Here is a 27,325-nt window from a genome sequence, read left to right on the forward strand (position 1 = left end):
GTGAAAGACATATAAATTAAATTTCATCTAACATAGCAAAAGTCCCCTAAATAATTCTAACATTAAGACATTCAGAAATGTAAGTGGCAGCATAGTATTTAGAGTATGGAGATAACCTCAGAAGATCTTACACAAGAAATGGTTGAACATGATAGCTGTGAAATTGTGGTTTCAATAATGAAAGACTACAGTGTATTAGACTACTACTTCTGTAGATAATTATTAACCCTGGACAAAATATTTAAAAAACTATTTGAAGGCACAAGAAAATGACCCAAAGTAGACATAAAGAGGAGGGGATTTAACTCTTGAAAGAAGGGAATTTCACAGGGTAAGATCTGTGTTCTTACTAATTTTTCCCAAAGTCACTCCATAGTCTGCCTGGAGTGGAGCAGATAGAACTGAAACAGAAGCCTGAGTTGGCTTGAAGCGTTAGAGTTTGAAACAGCCAGAGAAGCTGAAAATTGAGAGGAGAAAAGCCGGGAAAAAAAGAGGAGTCACAGATTGAGGAGTAGCCAAATTTGCATATAAACTGCCCCCAAATCCTCAGCTGACCCTGAACTGTGAATGTGCAGGGAAACTCTAAGAAGCCTGCTAGAAAGCAGCAGCTGGAACACTGGAAAAACTGAGCAGCTGTCATGCAAAATGTCCAGTATTCAATAAAAAAATTTAGACATACAAAGAAACTGTAAAATGTGACTAATAGTCATGGAGGGAAAACCCTATTCAATAAAAATAGATCCCAAGATGATCTAGATGTTGAAATTAGTAGACAAGGACTTTAAAATAGCTGTTATAAAATATTCAAAAAATTAAAAGATTTCTGCAGAAGATGGAAACTACAGAAATTTTAGAACTGAAAAGTATAATATCTGAAATGAAAAAATGCACTGAATAAGCTTACAATAAATTAGACATGACAGAAAAGAGGGTAAACATACTTTAGGATGGATCAATAGAAATTATCCAGTATAAAGAACAGAGATAAAAAGTTGAAGGAAAAAAAATACAGTCTCTGTGAACTCTGAGATAATATCAAGTGGTCTAACAATAAATGCAATTAAAGTCCATGAAGGAGAGGGTAAGGAGCAGAAAAATATTTAAAAGAATAATGACCAAAAATTACCAAATTTGGTAAAACAAAAACAAACAAACAAACAAAAAATAAAAACAAAACACAGGTTCAAGAGGCTCAACATCTACCAAGAAGAATGAAAACAATCACACTTAGTCACGTCATAATCAAATTTCTAGAAGCTAAAGATAAAAAGAAAATGTTGAAAGCAGCCAGAGGGGAAAAAAGAGACATTACACACAGGGTACAAAGATAAGAATTTTCACTGATGTCTCATAAGACATAATGGAGGCCAGTTGACAATGGAATGACATCTCTAAAGTGTTGAAGAAAAATGCTGTCAACACTGAATTCTATATTCAGTGAAAGTATCCTCCAAAAATGAGATTAAATAAAGATATTTTCAGATAAATGCAAGCTAAAAGAATTCACCATTAGACATATAATACAAAAAATGCTAAAAGAAGTTCTTCAGGCTAAAGAAAAATGATGGAAATTTGAATCTCAGGAAGGAATTAAAAAAACTAGAAGTGGTAAATAACTTTGTAAACATACAAGACTTTTTCTCTTCCCATATTTACTTTAAAAACTTTTTAAAACAAAATAATAGCACTGTATGGTGGGCTTTATAAAGTTGAAATAAAAGATATAACAACAATAGCATAAAGGATGGGGTGGGAGAGTGGATAAACGGAATGATTCTATTTTAAATTTATTACATTTGTGAAGCATGAAGTGTGATCTGTGATGTGGGAAGTATAAAGTGTGAAATGAGAAGTGCTAGGTGTGAAGCATTACGTGAACAGTGTTACGATATAATTCTAAGCAGCCTTTGATAAATTAAGGATACGTAAGTCTAGCCTTAGAATAACCACTAGTATATAATAAAAATAGGTGTAGCTAAAATGCCAATAGTGGAAATAAAATAAGCTCCAAAAACATTCAATTAATTCAAAAGAAGGCAAGATAAAATGATCGAAGGAATGAAGGCCAAAAGAAGAAAACAAAATAACAACAAGATGGTTGACTTCAACTCAACCACGCCCATAATTGCATTAAATGTAAATGAAGCATATATTTCAATTAAATGGCAAAGAATGTCAGACCATATATAAAAGCAATACCCAATTATATGCTACCCATAAAAGACGCATTTTAAATATAAAATAAAGTGTGATTGGAAGTAAAAGTGTGAGAAAATACATACCATGCAAACAGCACGCATGAGAATGCTGCAATGGCTATTTTAATATCAGAAAAGTAGATGTCAAGACAAAGAGTACTACTAGAGATAAAGTGAAATATTGTATAATGAAAGGGACAACTCATCGGGATTCTAAACATGTATGCACCTAATAACAGAACTTCAAAAAACATGAAGCAAAAATGACAGAAGTAAAGGGAGAAATCAACAACTATACAAAAATTAATTTGAAATAGATCATAGACCTAAACTTATAAGATAAACTACAAAACTGCTACAGAAAAGATAGGAAAAAATCTTCATAACCTTGAAGTAGAATGTGATATTGTGATTTATAGTAAGAAATATATATTTAGTCTTCAAATCTGTTGCTGGCACAGAACTCTAAAACCCTCGGGATTTCCTGTGATGAAAACCATAAAGGTGTCTCCTGTTACGTGAACGAGGTGACTTTTGGAAGGCTCCTAGGGATGGGGCTGGTTGCCAGGAGAACCAACCACGTGATTGGAGGGTCACACCTTTCAGCCCCATCCCCTGGCTCTGGGGAGGGGAGAGAGGCTGGAGGTTGAATCAGTTGTCAATGGCCAATGATTTAGTCAGCCATGCCTGCGTAATAAAGCCTCCATAAAAACCCAAAAGGACAGGGTTCAGAGAGCTTCCAGGCTGGGGAACCAGAACACTTCCACATGCAACCATGCCAGGCCCACACTGCAGGAGGACAGAGCTCCTTTGTTCAGGACTTCGCCTTCTGTACCTCTTCATCTGGCTGTTGATTTGTATCCTTTAATATCCTTTACAAGAAACCAGTAATCTAGTGAGTAAACGGGTTTCCTGAGTTCCGTGAGCTGCTGTAGCAAATTAGTCAGAACCAAGGAGGGAGTCCTGGGAACCTCCAATCTGTAGCTGATCGGGTCAGTCAGAAGCACGGGTAACTTGGGCTTGTGATTGGCACCTGAAGTGGAGGGAAGTCTTGTGGGACTGAGCCCTTAACCTGTGGAATCTAATGCTATCTCAGCGCAGACAGTGTCAGAATTGAGTTGAACTGTGGGACACCCAGCTGGTGTCGGAGCATTGCTTACTGGTGTGTGAAACTGTCTCCCCACGTTGGAACTGGAGTACAGAACAAATGTAGGCAAAGATGTCTTAGAACACAAAAAGCGCTAAATGTAAAAGAGAAAAATCAATAACATGCACTTCATCAAAATTAAAAATCTCTGCTAACCAAAAGACCAAACACTTTCCTCCCAAGATTGAGAACAAGACAAGGATGTCCACTCTTACCTCTTCCGTTCAACGTTGCACTGGAGGTTCTGGCCAGGGAGATTAGGCAAGAAAAAGAAATAAAAGGCAGCCATACTGAAAAGGCAGAAATACAACCATCTTTATTCTCAGACAACACAATCTTGTATTCAGAAAATCCTAAGGAATCCACTTTTAAAAAGAGGACTATAACTAATAAATGAGTACAGGAAGTTGGCAGCATAGAAAATCAACACATAAAAGTCAATTGTATTTCTACCTGCTAGCAATGAACATCTGAAATGAAATTAAGAAAGCAGTTCCGTTCATAATAGTATCCAAAAAAGAGTTAGGAATACATTTAACAAAAGAAGTGTAAAACTTATACTCTGAAAACTACAAGATATTGTTGAAAGAATTAAAGAAGATCTAAACAAATGGAGAGACATTACATCTTCATGCATTGGAAGGGTCAAGATAGTTAAGATGGCAATTTTCCGCTAATTACCCAAGACTATGCAATCCCACCAAAATTCCAGCTGGCATTTTTTTGGGCAGAAGTTGACAAGCTGATCTAAAATTCCTATGCAAATCCAATGAACACAGAATAACTAAACAATCTGGAAAAAGAAGAACGAAGTTGGAGGACTGATATATCCCAATTTCAAAACTTGGTACAAAGCTACTGTAATCCAGACGGTGCGACACTGGCATAAGGATAGACATTTGGATCAATGGAAGAGAACTGAGAGTCCAGAAATAAACCTGTACATTCTCAGTCAACTAATTTCCCACAAGGGTACCAAGACAATCCAATGGGGCAGAGAATCCTCTCAATAAATGGTGCAGGCACAGCTGGATAGCCACATGCAGAAGGCTATATTTGGACACTTATCTCACACCATACATCAAATTTAACTCAGAACAGATCAAGACCTAAATGTGAGAATTGAAATTATAAAACTCTTAGAAGAAAGCATAGGGGTAAATTTTAGTGACCTGGGTTAGGCCGTGCTTTCTTAGATATGATATTAAAAGCATAAGAGAGAAAAGAGAAACTGATAAATTGGACTTCATTACTCCCCCTAGTGGATCTAAAATATAACCTTATTTATTATTATTTCATCTTTTTTTGAAACAATAGTAAAAGAAATTTCTATAGCTATCGCTCTAATCAGTGGTCATTTTAATGGTCACTCCTGTGAATTAACTTTGACAAGAGGCATGAGGGCCCTTTCTGGATAGAAATGACCTGTATCTTGAGTGTGGTGGTAGTTGCACAACGGTACCAACACCAATTTATCTGAAGACTGTTAACTGTGCGTTTCACTGCATGTAAATTTCACCTCAATAAAAGCTTTATTTTATAAAGTGGCCGCTCTGAGGAGTGATACGAGAGGAAAGGAAGTTGTGCCTGGAGTCTGCTTTTCATTATAAGCCCTTCAGTGTTTCTTAAAATTTGTAAAAGCATGTGTATGGATTACTTTAAATTCTTAAAGTTTTGAAAAATAAAACACATTCAAATTTGAAGCTTCGTTGCTTCGTGGAAGACAGAAGATGAGAAGAAATCTGTTTGGGAGGGCATCACTGACCCCGAGCTGGAGCCCTGGCTGGGGACACCCCCCGGAGGTCTGGGGGCAGGGTCTGCAGTCAGCACTTGCTCCTGAAAGCCACAGTAGAAGCGAGGTTGTCATCATTTACTCCCTGTTGTGGGGCTACTGTACCAAACACATAATCTGTACAAAAAATGAAAGTCAAAATCTCAAAAGCTTCCGTTTTTTTCATGCTAAAGCTTATTTGCATATCAAAATTGCCTCAGGACAATAAGCAGAATTTAAAAATTAAGGAATTTCATTAGATAGAGAGAAAGAAGTAGGACAAATGCGTCAAAGTATAGAGCACTCCCCTCTGTCACCGAAAAGCTGGTTTCAAGTTGAAATTAGCCACCGCGAAACATTCTTAAATAAAGAGCGAGACAAACCATCACAGTTGTTGAATTCTGGTAATTCTTCTACCGCAAATTTCTTTGCTAATTCAGAGACAAATAAATCTTTTTCATTAAAAAATATACATCTGTACAGCATTACTCCCTCTAGTGGATCTAAAAAATAACCATGTTTATAGCAATTTCATCTTTTTTGGAACCATAGTAAAAGAAATTTCCATAACAATCACTCTGATCTGATCGGTGGTTATTTTAATGATCACCATAGCGAGTTAATTTTGCTTTCCTGTGTAGGATGCTTTTATCCATTCCCTCTCCTCTAAGAAAAAGGTACTTCACATTTATCTGAATAATTAACCACTCATAAATCAGAAAATGATAGACAAGGATAAAAATTTGAAAACTACCGAAGGTTGTATCGTACTCGACATAAATCATAAATATTCAAAGAATTTCAGTCACTTTCGAGTAAAGTGCAACTTAGAGAGTCATTTCAACAGCTCCCACGTGTCACTCAAAGTGTTCAAAATTGGGTTAGCAATCACTTTTTAATAAGTAATCATTCAGCTTTCATATCTACTTATTTTTTTATAAAGAAAAATTTAAAATAGAATCTAATTATTCATCAGAACATCAAGGCTCAAATGCTATTTAGAAGTTTTCAGGGAACATTTTGTTTGCCCACATTTTGCATTTGGGGACATGTACATAAGTAACAAAATGACATGTTTCATTGGCACGACTTCCATTTCCAGACAAGCGAGCTCACCACAACTCAATTAGTTCGTCCAGACGCCGCGCCTCCAGAACGGGCACCTTAAAGAAAGCGAAGATGGGTAAGTTCAGCTGAGCGGATCCCTGCGGCCGAATCCATGTGAAATTTTCATAGTCAGACAGCAAGCCCTGTGACTCCGGGACTTGGAACTAGTTTTACTATCGCAAATAACCAAACAGAGTTTCACATAGCTTTTCAAAATGAAGAATTTGAAATGGCAACACATCTTAGAAGTGCGGGCTCTTACGGAAGCGGATTTGGGTAAAATATTGATGACAAGGTTTCAAGTGCCCAGGAAGTAACGTTTAACGGCAGGCAAAGAGATGCATTTCCCACCAAAATCGAATGCCGCTGCCATCAACAACCCCACAGAGGCCCAGCTACCTCAAATGGAAATGAAAATATAATGTATGGAAATATTCTCTTAGAAAAACTCCTTAAGGCTTCACATGTATTAATGTATTAGTTTGCAAACATTAAGATCAAAGCCAAAGCAACAAATACATCCTAAAAAGTTTTTCGTCAGATTTTTATTAACGATATACAAGTAGCAGGGCATAAAAAATTAATAGGCTCAAACCTTGAAATGTCAAACCCGATGATCTCTAGCCATGCTCACCTCCTTTGCTTTTTGTTTCAGTCTTGCTGGCTGTGGGTCCTCTTGCCTTGAGCGTCTCTATATGGTTAAAAAAAGGAGAAGGAAAGGTTAACAGATGGTTTAAGAGCCCCTCGTCTGTTGCAGTAAGTTAAAAAATAGCAAAGGAAGGAGCATAGGACCCAAGGTGTCAAACGCAAGGCCTAAATTCATAGATGTGTAATGTCAAGCCTTTAGGCTTACCCAATCGACTGCTAAATATTCAGTTTTAAATAAAATCTACTGTAGGTTTAAAAAAATCAACCCACTTTACTTATAATACGGCTAACTCTTAAGTTTAAAAATGTTTCTGTTCTTTTTTCCGTATAAGATGCTGTACACTGAGTCCGCCACATTCATTAGGCCCTCTAAGTAAATCTGTGCCCCCAATCTTTTCTTTCCAGGAAACCCAACTCATCTGATAGAGAAGTGGCCACTATAAAGCCAGAAAAGAAATGTGCATAACGCACATTTCCCACTTACTGGATCCCAAAATATCCTGTGGTGCCCAACTTTCAGTCCCCAAATCTCTTGGACAATGAGGTCAATCCTTATTGCTAACAGATCTTCCCACATCTATCACATAACTATGCCAGCCACATGTGCAGGATCCCCTCTGCCATGCTATTTAGCACGTGCTGATATACTTAGGACCTAAAGAGCTACGTAAAGAAGAAAATAAAAATTAATAATGTTTAACTTGAAAAGACAAGAGATAACAAATGCTGGCAAGGATGTGGAGAAAGGGGAACCCTTGTGCACTCGTAGGAATGTAACTTGGTGCAGCCACTGTGGAAAACAGTGTGAAGGATCCTTAAAAAATTACAAATAGAACTACCACACGATCCAGCAATTTGACTTCGGGGTTTTTATCTGAAAAAAATGAAAAGACTAACTCAAAAAGATATATGCACCCCCATGTTCACTGTAGCATTATTTACAATAGCCAAGATATGGAAACAACTTGTGTCCATCAACAAATGAATGGATAAAGAAAAAATATACATTCATATATATGAAACATTATTATATTTAGCCATAAAAAAGAATGAATCTTGCCATTTGTGACAATAAGATGGACCTTGAGGGCATTATGCTAAGTGAAATAAATCAGACAGAGAAAGACAAATGTTCTATGATCTCACTTATACATGGAATAACGAAAAACAAAACCAAGCTCATTGATACAGAGAACAGATTGGTGGGTGCCAGAGGCTGGGGGTGAGGGGTGGGCAAAATGGGTAAAGAGATTCACCTGGTACAAACTTCTAATTTTAAAATAAATAAGTCATGGGTGTGTAATGTATAGCATGGTGACTATAGTTAATAATACTATTTTGCATGTTCAAAAGTTGCTAAGAGAGTAGATCTTAAAAGTTCTCATCAACCAAAAAAATCCTGTGGCTGTGTATGGTAACAGATATTAACTAGATTTACTGTGGTGATCATTTCACAATATACACAAATATTGAATCATTATGTTGTACACCTGAAACTAATATAAATTGTATGTCAATTAGGCCTTAATAAAAAAGAAATCGAAAAACAAAAAATATTTGACTTGAAATTCCAAAAGAAAAAAATTGCCTGGTTCTAATCTGTATTTATTAGCAACACGTTTTATACAGACAAAATGGAGAATGCTAAGCCACACTGTGCCGGCTTACACGGATCAAGGGCAGAGACCTCCATCAGAGGGACGTGAATCTGGACACTGACACCCACGCGGAGATGTGAGGGGAGAGGAGACAGCTTCACTGTTGGCAGAAGGAGGAGCCTCCTGGTGCTGGACTAATGGGGGCTCCCCTCTCTCCCCAGAGAGGAGCCCTGAGCTGCCCCATGACTGCCACCAGTGCCTGTCCCCCTTCCTGACTGCAGTGGCTGGACCCTCCCCATCAAACACACAGCTGTCCCAGGCAGCTTCTGATGTACAAACTGCCTCCTGACACACACGAGCTTTTCCTCCTCTAGATAATAGGCACCGGACCCTCCCAGTTACTAGAGCTGCTGACGGAAATCAGCTTCTTGTCTCATCACTGCTTCCTTCCTGCCTCACCAGAGCCTCCTTGTACGAAACTGGTGGGAAAAGAAAGAAAATGAAAATAGAGGAGCAAGGAGGAGATGTAGGAAACGAGGTCGTTATTTAAATGTGAGGAAGAGAAAGGGTGTTAAAGATTGGAGGAGAGATAAGAAGGCATAAAAGAGTGGTCTTGGAGAGTGGCAGAGCGAACCCGCTGGGAAATGGACTCCTACACTGGGCTGTGCTAAGGACCCACTTGAGGTCTGCGGTGATAACATTAAAGTAGGGCCGACGTAGCGGGGTACTGGGCCAGCAGAGGGACGAGGGAGTTGGGAATGTTCTGAGGAGTATAGCTGTGGACCACGCACCTAGAGACGGCTGTATTTCTAGTTACCTAAAAAGGGATTTAAATCAAATGAAAAGAGACACTGTCCCCAAGAAGTGGAATGATGGATAGTTTTTGCTACCAAAACTCTATATTTTTCAGGTCTTTATATGTTTCAGGATTTCGTAATATTTTTCAATGAGTATGTATTTCATTTTATAAACAGATAAAAACAATAAAGCTATGCCTTAAAATAAATTTAAAAATTTGAAATGCAGCAAAATGAGGTTTGTTAGGAAAGCAAGCAACTAACCCAATTTCCTGTAGAAAAACCGCTGCCCTAAATTTGGATGCTTCCTTGACTATTAATTTGGATATTAATAACCCTCTACAACAGGAAAATACTAATGAATCGCTTGGGGAAAATGCAGAAAAGCACAGTACTGGAAATCACACCCAAGACGAACCTGCAAAGCCGCTGGAAACATACCCGGACGTCAACAGGACCCGAGCGTCCTCCTTGTGGATTTCCAGGTGAAGTGGGTGGAGACCATTCTCTAGCCATCCCTGGAAGGTGGGGTAAGGAGGAAGAATTCCCTACCAGCTCAATCAAAGCAATAACAGAGCAGAAGGTGAGGTGGCCTTGGAAAGGCTGTGACGCTTATTCAGAGACTCAGGCCAGGGCTGCAGTCTCTTTCCTGTTGTGTGCGGCCCACTCTGCCCTATGAAGGCGGGACAGAGGGGCCCACAGCCCCTTCCTTGTCACACCACAGGCTGAGCCTAGGGTCTGACTTGGGAGAGGATGGGGTGCCTCCAGCTTTCTGGGCCCTGAAGGCCAGTGGGGTGTGGGTGTTGGGACTCAGCGTCTACAGCTTTCATCAAGAAAGTCAAGAAGGACCAACCTGTGGGCTTGGGGAAAAAGGTGCCTGATAAAGACACACACAGATATACCATATTTTAGTTTGTTTTCACTAAATTTCAGCTTTCAGTTCTTGTTGGAAGACATGAGGAAGGAACTTGACTGAAAGACCCTTCACCTCCTCCTGCTTTAAATTTTAAGGATGATAAATTACCGTGAAATTAATTGAGTTTCACTATTACACTTTACTGTGAGCCCTGAGCCGAGGACATTTTTATGTTAAAGTCTTTGTAGATGTAACATTTTGTACGCCTGAAATACTTCTGTGTATAATACTGATATTGGAAAAATCTATTAATATTTTGTAAAATGACATGTCTGGTATGGCACTTGGTTTTTTTCTGGGGGAAAAGAAAATAATTCTACAAAATATTAGAAATTCTACTGAGTGGACTGTGCAGCGACAGTTACGCCAATCTCAATAAGTTGAGGTCTTCATGAACGGGAAACTACTGTTTGAAAAGATAATTTCTGATATAATTGTAAATTGGCCAGGGTGGGGGGAAGGGGATCTTAAGACTTTCCATAAAAAGTACCTTTCTGAGTATTTTGCTTTTCACCCCCCAAAAATTAAAACTCCTAAAGCCACTCCCACTGGTGCAAAGACTATACCAGGGCTTTCTCACTGGGCTTCTGTTATAATTGGGAGCAGCATATTCCAGCATGATTGCTTGTTTCGGACACTTGCCAGCTTTACGGGGTTGGTAAAAGTGAGGAGGAACTCTGCTTTGCCTGACCTCATTTACGAACGGGAACACACGTTCGTTTAGAATTTGAAACCCCAAGTACTCACGCTTTAATCTTTCAACCTTGGCTTTCATCAGAGCTTTTCTCATAGTCATGCCTCTTATAGTTTTATAATTTTAAGAAGGTAATACTGGAAGAGTTTAAGGCACTGGTATCCGTTTTCCATTAAATAAAGTGTCAAAACTCCTGTTGCTACACTACAGAGTCACCACCAGGCCAACAATTTCAATTTTAAACCCGTTTTCCCCATTCCGATGACATTAGAACTTCACCCATGGCACTTCTACCTTATAACTTTCATTTTTAATTAAAGAAGCTAAATTGGCAACAGAAAACACTTTGCTTTCACATTAGCTTTGTTAATAAAAAGTGAAAGTTAAAAGCAGTGTACCTGTGGATAAATCTAGTTCTGAACTCCAGGTTCTCCTTTCTCATAAAGGCGTTAAGTTAAAGGTCGATGCTTATGACGAAATAAAATAAAAAGAACAAGGAAAGTCGAAAATATTTAAAAACCAACTATTGGGGCTGATTACTAGTCTAGAATAGATATTTCTATTCAGCAAAGCTTTCACCATTCTAAAGACACTTGGCAAAATGGTACGTAGGTAATTAGTAAAGATAGACAGCAGAAATCCCAAAAAGAGTGAAATAAAAATAATTCTTCTCAAAAAGAAACGTGTAGATGTTGACGTATAAGAAAGAAAGCCTGCAATTATCAAATCTAAAGAACTAATGTTAAGGCATAAAAGCACTATACAGATGTAAAGGGTTTTATTATTATAGAGTGAACAAATTAAGGTACTTTTTATTTGGTTAACATAAAGAGACAGAAAAATCTGAATGTCTTCTTTATCAGTTATACATATCTTCTAACATTAACGAAAAGCTCTATTTCAAACCAATGAGCTGAAAAAGCCAAACATCAGATTTCCAATCAATTCCTTTAAAATTCACTCTTCCACTTGTCTAATAGATATCTTTGTTATCAACAATAACAAAATAAAAACAAAAATAAACCCTACGAGCTTGGAATGCATATGGGGGCAAATCCCATAGCACTGCCAAGGCTTTGCAAACGGAATTGCCATTGGAACCATAACCCATAGATCTGATTGAAGATTTCAGCCTGAATCCAACAGGGTAGATAAAGGTTTACTACATAAGGCAACTATAACATCAGAGGGGTGATAGAATCTATATGATGGTGAGTTTCTACATTCCACCGGAAGTAGTAAAATATTGATTCTAGATAAACTGAAAAGTTAAGTGTGTTTATTGTAATTCCTAGAGCAATGAAATTATACTGAGATATTATCGAAACCAAAACCGCTAAACTAAAATGGAATACTGAAACCTTTAAATATTACAAAAATATTCATAGCAGCTTTATTTGTAATTACAAAAAACTGTAATCAGCCTAGATGTTCTTCTGCAGGCGTGGTTAAACAAATGGTGGTACCTACATACCATAAAATATTACTCAGCTATAACAAGGAGCAAACTAATAATACATGCAACGATGGATGGATCTCCAGAAAATTATGCTGCGCAAAAAAAGCCAATCCCAAAAGGTTATATACTGTATGATTCCATTTTTATCATATTTTTAAAATAATAAAATTTTAGAAATGGAGAAGAGATTAGTGGCTGCCAAGGATTAGGGCAGGGGAAGCTGGAAGAAGGTGAACATGGTTATAAGAGGGAAACACAGGGACCCTTGGGCTCCTCGTGGTGTTGGAACTGTTCAGTATCTTGACTAGGGTGGTGGATACACACACATACGCAGGCAATGAAATTGTACAGAACGTAATATACATACACACACAAATGAACACAAGTAAAACAGGGGACATCTGATAAAATTAGTAGGCTGTCTTAATGTCAATATCCTGATTGTGATATTATACTATAGTTTCGCAAAATGTTATCATTGGGGGAAATGGACAAACTGTACAAGAGGTCTCTTCATGTTATTTCTTAGAACTGTCAGTTAGATTTTTCTTTTAAAGTTTAAATAACCCAAAAGAAGGCAGGAAAGGTAAACACAGAAAATAAAAAAAGAAGGAACAAACAGAAAACAATAAAATGACCCATCAAAACATATCAATAATTACATTAAATGTAAACAATCGAAACACGCCAATTAAAAGATAAATCAAGTAGAATGGGTAAAAATGATCCAACTAAATGCTATTTAAAAGAAACTCACTTCAAATATAATAATTTGATATGTTAGAAGTAAAGAATGGAAAAAATATACCATGATAACACTAATCAAAAGAAGGAATGGCTATATTAATATTAGACAAAGTAGATTTTAGAACCAAAAATTATGTGAGATAAAAAGAGACATTGCACCATGATTAAAGTATCAACTAACCAAGAAAACATAACAATCCCAAATGTGTATGCATGTAGCAACAGAGCTTCAAAATATACGAAGCAAAAACTGACAAAACTGAAAGGAGAAATAGACACACCGGCAATTAGAGTTGGAGACGTGAACACTCTGTCGGTAGTTAACAGAACTCGTAAACAGAAAATCAGCAAGGATGCAGGAGAACGAGTCAACCCCATCGACTGACGGAATCTAAATCTACGTTACTGAAGGCTTCACTTCAGGACAGCAGAATACACATTCTTTTCAAGGGTGCGGGGAACATTCACCAAGTTAGGCCACATCCTGGGTCATAAACTACATCTTAACAAACTTAAAAGAATTAAAATTATATAGCCTATATTCTCTGACTATAACTGTAGTAAACTAGACATCAATATGGAAAGATAAAAGGAAAAATCCCCTCCTCAAAACTTAGAAATTAAACAACATTCTCCTAAATAATTCATGGGTCAAAGAGAGAGCCACAAAGGAAATTAGAAAATATTCTAAATTAGAAGAATATGTAGATAAACATTTCAAAATTTGCGGGGCGTGGTTAAAGTCGTGCTTAGTGGGAGGGCCAGCCCAGTGGAGCAGTGGTTAAGTTCACACGTTCTGATTCGGTGGCCTGGGGTTTGCCGGTTTGGATCCCCAGTGCAGACCTGTGCACCGCTTGGCAAGCCATGCTGTGGCGGGCGTCCCATGTATAAAGTAGAGGAAGATGGGCACGGATGTTAGCTCAGGGCCAGTCTCCCTCAGCAAAAAGAGGAGGATTGGCGGCAGATGTCAGCTCAGGGTTAATCTTCCTCAAAAAAAGAAAAAAGCAGTGCTTAGTGGAAAATTTATAGTGTAAAATGCTTATATGAGAAAAGAAGCTCTTGGGGCCGGCCTGGTGGCATAGTGGTTAAGTCACCCACTCCACTTCGGCAGCCTGGGGTTCACTGGTTCAGATCCCGGGCAGGGACCACTCATCAAGCCATGCCGTGGCAGCATCCCATATACAAAATAGAGGAAGAGGGGTGCAGATGTTAGCTCAAGACTAATCTTCCTCAGCAAAAAGAGGAAAATTGGCAGTGGATGTTAGTTCAGAGACAATCTTCCTTAAAAAAAAAGAAAGAAAGAAAGAAAGAAAAGAAGCTCTTAAGTCAATAATCTAATCTTATGTCTAAGAAGTTAAAAAAAGAAGAGCAAACTAAGTGCAAATCAAACAGCAGGAAGGAAACAATAAAATTAGAGCAGAAATCAATGAAAGTAAAAAGAGAAAATAATAGAGAAAATTAATGAAATCAAAACTGATTCTTTGAAACAGTCAATAAAACTGAGAAATTCCTAGCAAGATACACCAAGAAATTAGAGAGAAGATACAAATTACCAATATCAGGAATGAAACAGGGATATCACTACAGATAGGAACACTAAGAACAACTCTACACACAGAAACTCAACAACTTAGATCAAATGGGCCAATGTTTGAAAGCCACAAATTATCAAAACTCACTCAAGATGAAACAGATATTCTGAATAGTCATAAAACTATTAGAGAAACTGAATGCCTAGTTTAGAAAATCTTCCAGGAAAAGAAATCTCCAGGCCCAGATGGTTTCACTGGTGAATTCTACAAAACATTCAAAGAAGAAATGATATCAATTCTACACAATCTTTTCCAGAATATAAAAGAAGAAATTTTTTTTTTGAGGAAGATTAGCCCTGAGCTAACATCTGCTGCCAATCCTCCTCCTTTTTGCTGAGGAACACTGGCCCTGAGCTAACATCCGTGCCCATCTTCCTCTACTTTATATGTGGGAAGCCTACCACAGCATGGCTTGCCAAGTGGTGCCATGTCCACACCTGGGATTCAAACGGGTGAACCCCACCGGGCTGCCAAGAGGCAGAAAGTGCGAACCTAACCACTGCGCCACTGGGCTGGCCTCTGCTTGATTTTCTTAAAAACAATGAGTATGTATCTGTTCAAAAAAAAATGAAGTTACTTCTCTTTTAAAAAGTTCTCTTTAAAAATCTCTAAAAAAATTAAAATGATAATTTGAACATACACATCTACTTTTACTCTGAAAACCTCACGAAAACCATAGTAAAGTTAATTTCTCAAAAAAAAAAAAAAAGAGACAAAGCCACAAGAAGAGGATGAATAATAGAAGCAACAAGAACAAACTTTTGGGAGGTGGAAAGCAGGTGGAAGAATGACTTAGACACAAGAACACCGAATCCTAAACTGAGAATTGACTAATCTGCACTGTGCTCCCTTCACACTCCTTCTCTGTGCAAACCCCCTCGATTCTCCAAAGACCTCCTCCTTTTGGACATTATCGATACTCCAGCCCGCCCTCTGTTCACTCTAAAATCCTACCTTTGTGGTTCTAATAATAATGATAACCAGGAACCATCTAAAGAGCACTTAACAAAGTGCCCAGTGTAATGTCAAGTCTTTACAAAATGAATGGACTTGGGCATTTGGAGGTTCTCAAATGTTTCTTATTGTTCAGTATTTTTTCCCCGACTTTGGTGTAAATCTCTTGAGAGGAGAATTTCTATTTTATCCAGCTCTAGATTTTTTTCACAGCACCAGACTCCAATGGGTAATTAATAAGTACCTAAGTTGCATCAGTTCATAGACTACGCGTCTACTGACCTTCGTTAGTGCCAATTAGCCAATGTCCAACCGGCGATTAAAAATAAGGGAGCATGGCTTTGTTGCCAGTTTAGGTCTCGCCACCAAAAAATTTGCCAGTTGTCCCAAAGGACAGCAGGTGGCATATCAGAGAGCCATCTATCCACTTACTGCAGGGTGACCTGACTAGTTTAGCATTTAGCAATCAGACTTCTAAACAGCAATAAACCCCATGCTGAGGAGGCAACAGATGAAAAAAAAAAAGATGCCTTTTATGGCGCTTCATGATAATGGCTTTATTGCCAAAAGCCATATTAGCAGAAGATGGAAGATTCAATTTATAGAATCTCCTGAATGTCTGTCTGTTCAGCAACAGCCTGTTTATGCCCCCAAAGAGATGGGTGCCTGTGGAAAACGTATTTGAAGGACAACCCGCAATGCTACTTGAATTCACAGTCTTTTCTTTTTCAAGCCAAAAGAGGGCGAAACTAATCAAATGAATTAGTGCATCCTGCTCTAAACTTCAGAGTCAAATTGGAACATTGAGAATTAGGACCACCCCACTCACTGTGATGATCCAAAAGTCACTGAAGACGATTCAGAGAAATGTCAGAAAAACTTCCTTCTTTCTGAGACAACAAAAGCAGATGGAAAACTGCTAAAATGGCTCAAGTATGTGGCACTTTTATAACATTTATGTGGCTCTTGAAAAAAATCCGCTTTAATTGACTTTTTGCTTCCCATGTCCTAATTCTGTCAAAAGCTCTTCTGGTGTTTCAGGGGTTTGAATCAGAGAACACACCATTCCAAATATACCTTGAATTCCTATGCTTCAGAAACGATGCGCTTCTTCTCAGGTCCTTGCAAAAAAATTATAAATAAAATCCATTTCTAGAATGGCATTGAAAACAAAGCAAACGGAGGAATTACACTGGCAATAAATTTCACCAGGTGGCCTAGCAGAGCCTCCAGCTCTCTGTGTGACCTGGAAAATTCCGTTCAACCTCTCTGTTTCATATTATCTCCATATGAAGAGTAAGAAGTGAATATTCTTCTATGTCAAATACCGACTATGAGAGCTGAAAGAGGCCTTGATACTCACCTTGTTTATCTGCCTTAGTTTATGCATGAGGTACCTTGAAAGGCATGTGGTAAAAATAAATGCAAGGATGATGGTTCTCTAAGTCTCAGGGGGTGTAAGTAATGGGTTTAAAAAACAAAGAACTAAACAAAAATATCTTTCACCTTCTTTATGGACAAATTTGACCTTGGGTTAACATTCTTGCTCTGTCCCCCTGGAAAGCCAATCAAGGTGGAAGGTCAGCATGTTCCCAGGCTGTCCTTGTGTGGAGGAAGGGAGGCAAAGAGGATGACTCACTGGAGTGAGTAAACAGTGCCAAACATGGTTGATTTGGGTCTTGTGGGGCTAAATGTCTGCCTAGACCAGAAAACCCCCAATATGGGGCCTTAATAGAACAAAATCACTATATACATCTCTTAAAGTATTTTAGTCACCTTCTCATTACTTTTTTCTTTTATAACCTTTTTATTATAAAATAAACATCATTATTAAAAACAAACAAACCTTGTAACCAGCACCAAGGTCAAGAAATACAAATTTACAGGCAACCCCAGAAATCCCTCTGTGTGCCTTGTCCCGGCATCAGCTCCATCCTATTTCCCAAAAAGAACCAATATCCTGGCTTTGCTTTTTTTTGGTGATTTTGTCACCAAGTGTGTACCCCTCATATACACCTTGCCATGCCCTTTTAAAAAATTTTATATGTCTTTACAATACTTCAAGCTAATAGCAAGCAAAAGAAAGCAGGTGTTGCAATACTTATATCAGACAAAACAGATTTCAAAATAAGGCAGGTAAAGAGAGACACAGAGGGACAATATATAATGATCAAAGGGACACTTCATCAAGAAGAAATAACACTTATAAATATCTATGCACCCAACACAGGAGCACCAAAGTTCATAAAGCAACTATTAACAGACCTAAAGGAAGATGTTAAAAACAACACACTAATAGTAGGGGACCTCAACACCCCACTCACATCAATGGACAGATCATCCAGACAGAAAATCAACAAGGAAATAGTGGAGCTAAATGAAAAACTAAAACAATTGGACTTAATAGACATATATAGAACACTTCATCCAAAAACAGAATACACATTCTTCTCAAGTGTGCATGGAACATTCTTAAGGATAGACCATATGCTGGGAAACAAGGCAAGCCTCTACAAATTTACAAAAATTGAAATAATAACAAGCATCTTCTCCAATCATACTGCTATAAGGCTAGAAATTAATTACAAAAAAAAGCTGAGAAAGGCACAAGGACGTGGAGACTAAACAATACGCTACTGAACAAGCAAGGGATGATTGAAGAAATTAATGAAGAAATCAAAAAATACCTGGAGACAAATGAAAATGATAACATGCCATACCAACTCATATGGGATACAGCAAAAGCTGTATTAAGAGGAAAGTTCATCGCAATACGGACACATCTTAACAAACAAGAAAAATCCCAAATAAGCAATCTTAAACTGCACCTAACCGAATTAGAGCAAGAAGAACAAACAAAGCCCAAAGTCAGCAGAAGGAGAGAAATAATAAAAATCAGAGCAGAAATAAATGCTATTGAAATGAAAAAGGTGGTAGAAAGGATCAATGAAACAAAGAGCTGGTTCTTTGAGAAGATAAATAAAATTGACAAACCCCTACCCAGACTTACAAAGAAAAAAAGGGAGAAAGCTCAAATAAACAAAGTCAGAAATGAAAGAGGAGAAATAACAACAGACTCCGCAGAAATACAACAGATTATAAGAGAATACTACGAAAAATTATATGCCAACAAAATGGATAACCTAGAGGAAATGGATAAATTCTTGGACTCCTACAATCTCCCAAAGCTTACTCAAGAAGAGGCAGACAATTTGAACAGACCAATCACAAGGAAAGAGATTCAAACACCAATCAAAAACATCTCAAAGAATAAAACCCCAGGACCAGATGGCTTTCTTGGGGAATTCTACCAAACTTTCAGAGAGGATTTAATACCTATCCTTTTCAAGCTATTCCAAAAAATTAGGGAAGATGGAACACTTCCTAACACATTCTGTGAGGCCAACATCACGCTGATACCAAAGCCTGACAAGGACATCATGAAAAAAGAGAACTACAGGCCAATATCACTGATGAACATAGATGCAAAAATTCTACACAAAATTTTGGCAACCAGAATTCAGCAATTCATCAAAAGGATCATACATCATGATCAGGTGGGATTCATACCAGGGACACAGGGATGGTTCAACATCCGCAAATCAATCAACGTGATACACCACATCAACAAACTGAGGAATAAAAACCACATGATCATCTCAATAGATGCAGAGAAAGCATTTGACAAGATCCAACAGCCATTTATGATAAAAACTCTGAACAAAATGGTCATAGAAGGAAACTACCTCAACATAATAAAGGCCATATATGACAAACCCACAGCCAACATCATACTCAAGGGACAAAAACTGAGCGCCATCCCCCTGAAATCAGGAACGAGACAAGAATGCCCTGTATCACCACTCTTATTTAACATAGTACTGGAGGTCCTGACCAGAGCAATCAGGCAAGAAAAAGGAATAAAAGGAATCCAAATAGGGAGGGAAGAAGTGAAACTGTCGCTGTTTGCAGACACCATGATCTTATATATAGAAAACCCCAAAGAATCCAGTGGAAAACTCTTAGAAGTAATCAACAACTACAGCAAAGTTGCAGGGTATAAAATCAATTTGCATAAATCAGTAGCATTTCTATATTCTAATAACGAATTAGCAGAAAAAGAACTCGAGAACACGATACCATTCACAATCACTACAAAAAGAATAAAATACCTCTGGGTGAATTTAACTAAGGAAGTGAAAGACCTATACAATGAAAATTACAAGGCCTTTCTGAGAGAATTGGATGATGACATAAGGGGATGGAAAGACATTCCATGCACATGGATTGGAAGAATAAACATAGTTAAAATGTCCATTCTACCTAAAGCAATCTACAGATTCAATGCTATCCCAATCAGAATCCCAATGACATTGTTTACAGAATTAGAACAAAGAATCCTAAAATTCATATGGGGCAAGAAAAGACCCCAAACTGCTAAAGCAATCCTGAGAGAAAAGAACAAAATGGGAGGCATCACAATCCCTGACTTCAAAACATACTACAAAGCTACAGTAATCAAAACAGCATGGTACTGGTACAAAAACAGGTGCACAGATCAATGGAACAGAATTGAAAGCCCAGAAATAAACCCACACATCTATGGACAGCTTATCTTGACAAAGGAGCTGAGGGCCTACAATGGAGAAAAGAAAGTCTTTTCAACAAATGGTGCTGGGAAAACTGGAAAGCCACATGTAAAAGAATGAAAATTGACCATTCTTTCTCACCATTCACCAAAATAAACTCAAAATGGATCAAAGACCTAAAGGTGAGACCTGAAACCATAAGGCTTCTAGAAGAAAACGTAGGCAGTACACTCTTTGACTTCAGTATTAAAAGGATCTTTTCGGACACCATGTCTTCTCAGAGAAGGGAAACAATAGAAAGAATAAACAAATGGGACTTCATCAGACTAAAGAGCTTCTTCAAGGCAAATGAAAACAGGATTGAAACAAAAAAACAACCCACTAACTGGGAAAAAATATTTGCAAGTCATATATCTGACAAAGGCTTAATATCCATAATATATAAAGAACTCACACAACTCAACAACAAAAAATCAAACAACCCGATCAAAAAATGGGCTGGAGACATGAACAGACATTTCTCCAAAGAAGATATACGGATGGCCAATAGGCACATGAAAAGATGCTCATCATCGCTGATCATCAGGGAAATGCAAATCAAAACTACACTAAGATATCACCTTACACCCGTTAGAATGACAAAAATATCTAAAACAAATAGTAACAAATGTTGGAGAGGTTATGAAGAAAAAGGAACCCTCATACACTGCTGGTGGGAATGCAAACTGGTGCAGCCACTATGGAAAACAGTATGGAGATTCCTCAAAAAATTAAAAATAGAACTACCATACGACCCAGCCATCCCACTACTGGGTATCTACCCAAAGAGCTTGAAGTCAGCAATTCCAAAAGTCCTATGCACCCCAATGTTTATTGCAGCATTATTTACAATCACCAAGACATGGAAGCAACCTAAGTGCCCATCAACAGACGAATGGAGAAAGAAGATGTGGTACATATATACAATGGAATACTACTCAGCTGCAAAACAGAACAAAATCATTCCATTTGCAATAACATGGATGGACCTTGAGGGAATTATGTTAAGTGAAAGAAGCCAGATAGAGAAGGATAATCTCTGTATGACTCCACTCATGTGAGGAATTTAAAAATGTGGACTAAGAGAACAGATTAGTGGCTACCAGGGGAAAGGTGGGGTGGGGGGTGAGCACAAAGGGTGAAGTGGTGCACCTACAACACAAATGACAAACATTAATGTTCAACTGAAATTTCAGAAGATTGTAACCTATCATTAACTCAATAAAATAAATAAATAAAAATTTAATACGTCTTTTAGGTTTCTCTTAATTTTACAGGACTCTCTCCATCTCTTGCTTTTCATTACAATTTATCTGTTGAAAAACCTAGGGCATTTGACCTGTAGAGTTCACAGGTTGGTTTTGCTGATTGATACCCTTGGTGTAATTCAACATGTTCCTATGTGTTTCTTACAACTTGGTAGCTGGATCTAAAGGCTGGATCAGACTCAGGTTCAGTCCCTTTGGTGATAGCATAGGTGGTTCTGAGGTCTTTCAAGAGGAGGCACATATAGTCTGATGATCTCTCTATCAGATGTGAGCAGCTGTCAAGGTGCAGTGCCTAAATTCATTAAAATGATGACATTCTAATTCTAATTCTTTTTTACTTATTAGGTGGAATGTTTTTATAAAGAGATGCCTCCTCTCTTCTACAGTCTGGTTGCCACTGTCCCAGGTCACCTAGAAAAGGCTGATTAAATGCTTGAATCTTTCCTTTTATTGATGAATTACAAGATAATTAATTGGACCCCTATCATTCTTTGAAGGTGACCAACCGAGTTTTTATTTTAAAAATCATTATGCACTCATGGATTTAAACATACTGTGATAAGCTTTGATCCATTACAAATATTTCCCTTATTGTAGTTCAAATGGTCCTAAACTTGGCCAGTAGGGGTCTTTTCAAATTAGCTTCTGAGTCCTTATAGTCTCTGCTAGCTTCCTCATTATGTGGCTAGACAAGATGCTCCAGTTCATCTTGTACATTCTCTGCTCCAGATCTGGAACCAGCCATTTCTCCGAGATCCCTGGTTTCCTTTAGTGGGAAATGATATTGTAAGGCTACAATCTGGGCACTGTGGGTGCTCGCTCAGTCCTAGGCCTTTTCATTAGTCAGAACTAGAAATACATATACACACAAATGCACACATACATACATATAACATTTTTCTAAATAAAATAGCTTATGGGTTTATACTGATAACTTCTCATTTAAACTCAAGACTGCTTTTTAACATAATCTCGCCTGTATTCTACCTATGTCTCCTTTCTTCTATACTTCTAGACCATTCTACTCTGGTTCTCTAAAACATAATAGATGACAATTAGAATATCTCACAATTACTCATTTTCTTTATCCCAAGTTACACAACATCTTCAGATTAACGATGCTAATACTACCACCGCCAACCGAATTACAGAGAACAGTTAAAATAATCTTGCATATGCTCTCTCCTTTCTCCTCCATTTTTTGTAGTTGTACCATACAGCGTCAGCGCACATACCATCACATACCACGCTCCCTCTCACCCTCATTTAGTCTAAAATTTGTAAGTAATTATATGTTTAATGTTCACCACCAGTCCTTATATTGATGCCTTTCTAGGCATTTTGGTTGTCTGAAGCTCTTTCTCTAGAAGATTCTTCAAAAAAGGTTCATAGAAACATTATTTTCTGAGTTCTTGCAAACTGATAACAGTAACCTGTATACTTGAAAGTCAGGTTTCCTGGATATAAAATCTTTGGCTCGCATGTCCTTTCCTTGAGTATTTTAAACATACTACTCCATTTTCTTCTAGCATAAAGTGCTGCTGCGAAAAAAAGTCAATAATTTAATTGACTTTCCGTTTTAAGTCACTTGTGCTTCTCGTTTAGGGAGCCAAAGGAATTGTTTTCCATTTTTTGTCCAGTTTTCTTGATATAATTGACATACATTACTGCATAAGTTTGAGTGATTACCATAATAGTTTTTTTCTTTTAAGTCCAGTTACTTTACCGGAATATGTCTTGGTGTTGCTCACTCTGGATTAACGTCCATTCTGGATCAATATTCTCAGTAGGCGGTGGGCTCTTTCAATAGGCAATTTCAAATATTTTTTAAATTCCAGAAACTTTTCTAAAATTACAGCTTTGAGCATTTGTTTGCTCCCCTTGCCGTCTTCCTCAAGGACTCATTTTTTGCAGGTTGCACCATCTTGGCCTCAACATTCATCACTTCCTCTAGAATATTTTCATCTCTTGCCTCATTTATTTTTTATTTTTAACAATTTCCTCCTTTTAACTATTTTTAAGACGTTATCTACAGTTTTGTTTGTTCTTCTATTCCTTCTAGTTTAGTCTTAATTTCTAAAATGATGTTTTCTTTTATTCTTAAAAGAGTTCTGGCAGCTTTGCTGTTTTTCTAATTCTGATTTATGTTGTTCTTTCACGACTTGTATGATTTTCTTGGCGTCCTTTACCTTACTCTGAAATAGAACGTGAGAGTTTTGATTTGTTTTGTGGGCACGACTTTATGTGTGTTTTCATTGTCTGAAGACATACTATTCTGCTCTCTAATCTCCCTTTAAAAATAATAACAGTATGGGATTTGACCTCAATTGCTTGCTCATTTTTATATGAAATTAATTTTCCAGAAATTTTAGAAGAAAGGGTTAGCTTTTCTAATTTCACAGAGCTCCCCCTTCTGTCATTCTCTCGAAGCATTAAAAAATATGGAGGTTGATTTTTTTCTTTTTCTTTCTTTTTTTTTTTTTTCCTGAGGAAAATTCACCCTGAGTGAAGATCTGTTGCCGATATTCCTCTTTTTTTTGTATGTGAGCCATCACCACAGCATGGCCATTGACAAGTGGTGCAGATCCGTGCCCGGGAAGAAAACCCAGGCAGCTGAGGTGGAGCACAGCGAACTTAACCACTAGGCCAGTGGGGCTGGCCCTGGAGGTTGCTTTTTGAGATGTCCTGTCTCTGTTCCCCTCCAGCACTTTTATCTGGACCTTCTCTTTCCTTCCTCTCTATTGCCTCCACTCAGCTCAACTTAATTTCCATCCCTAGCAGTTGCTTCTCAGTATGAGGCCCTATCCTAGAAGGGACAAGCTAAGAGCGTCCATACAGGCTAGTCCGCTCCAGCCCCTTCCACCCTCCCTGCAGGAGAGGAGAGGGCATGACCTCTCCTGGTCTCAGCTATGGTTTTCAAATTGGTCCGCTCACTTTCCCTTGAACCCCTGTCGGATACTTTGGGGTGCTGCTATTCTGAAGTTGGCCAAATGCCCCGTTACTTTCTCTGCATTCGTCCACATGGACACCAATACTCCAAAGCTCTGCGGCTGCTGTCGCTTTGTCTTTGCTCATTGGTATTTTAGAGTTTGTGGGGATACCTGGGCACCAGTTTTGTTGTAAACGTCATCCATAGTTTTTGGTTTTGCCATCTAGTGCTCTCTTTTTATGTGTAAATTTGCAGAGATCAGAAAACTCTGCCACCACTAGTGCCAACATCTTCCCAGAATCCCTTATTACTATGGCTACTTTAATATGATCATTCAAACAGCTAATATGAATACCAGATACCAGGACGGGTCTCCCTGATGCACTTATGGCATCAATATCCTAAGTATTGGTTGAGGTGAACCTAGAATTCCCAAATATTATAAGAAGTACCCCAAAATTGTCCTGCCAATTTTTGCCAAAAACCCAGTGTGTGTGTTTTCATGCACATTGGCTTCCGTTCCTCTGTAAGAGGTTCACATTTATTTTTTCTTTATGCTGGAACTCCACTGCCTGAGTAACAAGGGTAATATTTTTAAAATATTAAAAATATGTAATTTTTACTCCCTTCTGGTCATATTCCACCAAATAAGCAAAGCCAAGATTTCGTGTACCAGGGAAGGAGTCAGTGGCATAGCCGAAAACTGACGGGTCCCTTGTCAGCTTTCCATCTCAAAACTGGCTTTTTGGAGGCCACAAAAAGACCAACATCCTGAAGGGTGAGTTTTCTTGAAAAAGAAAGGCCCCTCCCATCTCCAGCCCCAAAGGTCCTCCATAAATATCCGTGTTCCATGCTGGGAGGACTTCCCAGGGAGGACCACTTCCTGAGGCAGAGAAGACTCAAATCGCCACAAGGGAGATTCCCAGTGAACAAGAAAGGAAGAGCCTTCTGTGATGAAGAGGTGCCAAGGGCATGAGAGAAGCTCAGGAGGGACCTGTCTTGATCCAGGCTCCTGAAAAAGCAGAGCCTGCAGCATGGTTTCATTCGTGATCACACAGGGCAGATGTGCGGATACAGGAGGATGAGACAGGAACAGCCAATCCAGGGCACTTTCTAAGTTGGCTACCACAGCAGACATGGGTGGCTCAATCCCATGGGACTGCCCAAGGAGCTTGATGAAATGTGTCTGGGAACCGCCAACCCCGCCCACTGCCCCGCTGCAGGGAAGAAAGGAGCAGCTTCTATCCATCAGCCCCATCCCCCACGAGTTAAGGGTTTCCCTGGGGATATTATCTCCCCTACACTTCCAAGGTGCTCCTGTGGGAGTGCTGAACAGGTACCCATGGGCCTCCCACAGCCCAGCATCAGAGGCCCCAGGGCAGGAATCAAGAGGCGCAGGGAGGTGCTGACGGTTTCACCGTGCAGAACTGGTTGCTGTGGTGGCGACATCTAGAAGAGGGGAGAGCACAGGCTGCGTCCGGTACAGGACCCACGGAAGCTCTTGCCACAGCAAAGGTGAAAATTCAATCAGATGTCCTACCTCTCATTACAGCGTGATGGATCACTTTCTGTAAGAAGAGAAGATATCCACAGTCTGTTGACATCAGATTTTTATTTCTTTCATGCACAATAAAGGACGTGTAAAGTGCTATGTAGATGTAAAAAAATACTTTATCAGTCACCTTTACAGACAGCAGAGCTGCCCCTGTCCCCGTGGGAAATACATTTCTCCCAGATCACACGTGCTCTGCACGTTCGCTCCAGAGTCCTCTCTGCCTTCAGAGCAGCCGGTAAGCTCTGCTGCAGACAGACACCAGCCGGGGGCGGCCGCATCCTCCTGAACCTGCCAGGCAGATGAGGAGCGATTCTTTCAGTTAGATGGCGTTGGCCTCGCTGAGAACCAGGGAGGCTCAGGAGCAGCTCCCGGGTTTCCCACATCGTATATAAAATGCCAGCAGACTGTTCTCCTGTGACACACAGCCAGCCTCCCCCAAGACTGATTCAGGAGCCACATTTTTCAGTACCCTTGAATCAGCAATCTCATAACTGAATCTCTGTAGGTTTAAAGTTTTTAATACCCTTTCACCCTTTAATATCCACTTCAACCAGGATAATGTTCTTCTTACAATATCGTTTGTCTATCCTGCCACTTACTCAAATATAAGGAAAGTCTGCATCTCCCTGACTCGAAGTCTCTAAAGTCAGCAACCACGGCTTAGGCATCTCTGCACCCCCAGGATGCAGCATAGGGAATCACTCAGTACGTTTTAGTTAAACAGAAATGTAGTTAAGTTTTATCCCTTTAGTCTTAGAAACATCCGCAGTAAGATTATCTTTTGGTAACTGCATATTTAAGGTGTGAATTTCAGCCTAGGAGACAGGCTTCCTTTTACAGTCTGCGGTCCTCGGCTCGCTTCGTCATTGCACTAACTCATCACTGGGCTCGGGGTCACATTGACTCAAGCCAGGCTCTGTGTGTCAAATGACAACCAGAGCCAACATCTACTGGGGCTTAGTGGGTGCTAGACACCGCTCTATGCCCTTTACATGCTCTAACTCATCCAATGCTCTATCGACCTTATGGGTAGATACTATTATTATCTCCATTGTACAGGGGAGAAAACTGAGCAAGTTCAGCAGCTTACCAGGCTCCCACAGCTAGGAAGCGGTGACTTCATTTCCAGCATGTAAAGCGTCCTTTGGCCATTTCTGCTCTGAGGACTGAATGACGTACTTGCTGGAGCAGTCTGTGCTGCTCTGTGATGCTGTCTTGGTTCCTCCCTAACCTTTCTGTGGTTTCTAATACTCCCATTACCACAACATACCCTGTGTCCTTTCAGAGAAATGAGAGCCATCAAACAATAACTGTGGT

At 38.9% G+C, this 27,325-nt stretch overlaps 1 long non-coding RNA gene across 1 annotated transcript; it reads right to left on the reverse strand.

The window, feature by feature from the left end:
* Window positions 1-3,636: 3,636 nt before the first annotated feature.
* On the reverse strand, window positions 3,637-27,325 carry LOC138916033 (uncharacterized). Its single transcript, XR_011422672.1, has 5 exons — window positions 27,099-27,325; window positions 26,136-26,296; window positions 25,994-26,021; window positions 6,858-6,914; window positions 3,637-6,279 (listed from the first exon to the last, which is right to left on the reverse strand). It is a non-coding gene; the product is annotated as an uncharacterized lncRNA (long non-coding RNA).

The sequence above is a fragment of the Equus caballus genome, chromosome 10 (assembly GCF_041296265.1).
Source record: "Equus caballus isolate H_3958 breed thoroughbred chromosome 10, TB-T2T, whole genome shotgun sequence".
NCBI classification, from domain to species: Eukaryota; Metazoa; Chordata; class Mammalia; order Perissodactyla; family Equidae; genus Equus; species Equus caballus.